At 42.3% G+C, this 1,958-nt stretch overlaps 1 protein-coding gene across 1 annotated transcript in view; it reads left to right on the forward strand.

The window, feature by feature from the left end:
* SHROOM2 (shroom family member 2) overlaps window positions 1-1,958 on the forward strand; it is a 143,579-nt gene that overhangs the window by 134,545 nt on the left and 7,076 nt on the right. The window lies entirely within an intron of this gene.

Genomic DNA, 1,958 nt, shown 5'->3' on the forward strand with positions numbered 1-1,958 from the left:
GAATGTGTGTGTCATGTACTGAAGTTAGTGTAGGTTTACCACAACTATAAAATATTGAACAGATGTTGAAGACACTACAGGAGTGGGTTTTGGAGTAAGGAAAATCCATGTGTGGCCGAGTGTCTCCTTTGCCTTTAGGAAAGTTTCAGCAACTCCTGAAGAGTGTAAAAATAATTGAAGGAATACCAAGTTTCTTCTGCTTTTAGGCCTGAATTTCATGGGAAATGGGGTGGTGAGCTGAGAGCAGAGTAGTTTACATAAAGCATGCCAAGCAGTGAACCACCTGAGCAGCACTCTGCTAAACTACTTTCTGTGTTGCTAGTCAGCAAGAATTACTGGAAAAAAGATGAGGTTTTGTTGTTTTCTTGTTTACTGGTACAGAATTCACAGCTATAAATTACTCATCTGCCAGTTTCAAGATGTGGATTGGAGCTCTTCTGGCTCAGTAGATATTGAACGTAATACAGGCTTTCTGCTGGTTAGCAAAAGCATGTAGTGAGCTCACAGTTGCCGCATCCAAAGGCTGCTTCAACTGGGTAGGAAGCAATCAGTGATCATAATCCAGTTCTTAATAGATATGATAGTCTTAAAGAGGGGCGAGTACTTACGGCCTTCTCACCTGCAAAAGCGATCCTTTAGAGGCTAGCTTCAGCTGCTTGGGGACATCTAAATAGGATGCCACTGGGAAAATGGCTTTTTGTTTGTTTTTTAAAGAAAGAAACTTTATGAGAGCGCTGATCTGGATTGTCAGACCAGATTGGTAAACGTTGAGCACTCGTATGGCTTTTTTTCATTCAAGAAAGTTGCAGCACAGCTGCAGAAGTGAAAAACTCGAGATAGTAACATCAAGCACAACAGGATACTGTTGTGTTTCGCATGCTGAAACAGCAGCGTTGCGCATGTGCGTGTCGTCTGAGGGAAACGAGAGCATAGCACTGTGACCTACATAATCCAAATCAAACTGCATTTGCATTGGGGGGGGGGTGTCAAATCCTACAGATTAATCAGTCAGTAAAGCAGGCATCTGTAGAACTGCTTACTACCTTAATCTCTTGGGCACCCAGACTGACAGATAACCCAAATCCAGATTAACCTGGCCTGAGTATATTAAATCAAAAAGGAGAAACCGGCCCAGATAACCCATGTGTTGAATTTCTGCCTTCAAAAAGGTTGTTAGATTTTCAGGGTGTAGTTGCTTTCTGTTAATATGGCAGTCTTTTTTTTTGTTGTTGTTCCCAAAATAAATTGGCAATGACTGTTCAGTGGCATCTGAGAGCGGTAGCTGCTATCAGTATGTTTCTCTGTAATCATGAAGGCTTGTAATCAGATTTGCATTTAGAAAGCAGAGTTCCTAAAGAATGTCATGAGTAACTTGTTTCAAAAAAAATTGAAGGGATGCTGTGGAAATAATGACTATTTTAAAGGATGTTAATTTTCATTTAGAAATTGTACTAAGAGGTGTATGTTTAGAGAACGCTTTGGGAATTTTTCTTACTTGAAATTAGCTGAATACTAAATAGGCATCTACATTTAAATTAGTGAGGCATTTTTAGGGTGTGATTCGTCTCACATTAGTGTGGACGACTAGCTGAACTGAGTTCCACCCCTGTGCACAAGTGAAAGCTGATGGACACGTAAGAACCAAGCCCTCTTGCCCAAACGCAGAGAGGTAGCCAGGCAGCATGGATGGAACACAGGTCACTGAGGGAGGAGGTCTGGGTTCTCGGTCTGGCTCTGCTGGCGATGCACTGACGTGCTTTTTCTAAGCCAGGGCATGTGCATACCAGGCAATGGGGGATTATACTAAAGAAAGCCCGACAGACTGGAGATGAGGGGGTATATTCACCTGGCATAGGACAGTGACAGCCAAAGATGCTTGTTTGGTCCTTTAGCAGAGCTACTTTGCACAGCTTCGCACAGGGCTGCTTTGTACAATACAGAAGTAGATTTTGTTCCCT

The sequence above is a fragment of the Pygoscelis adeliae genome, unplaced genomic scaffold (assembly GCF_000699105.1).
Source record: "Pygoscelis adeliae isolate BGI_AS28 unplaced genomic scaffold, ASM69910v1 Scaffold69, whole genome shotgun sequence".
Classification (NCBI taxonomy): Eukaryota; Metazoa; Chordata; class Aves; order Sphenisciformes; family Spheniscidae; genus Pygoscelis; species Pygoscelis adeliae.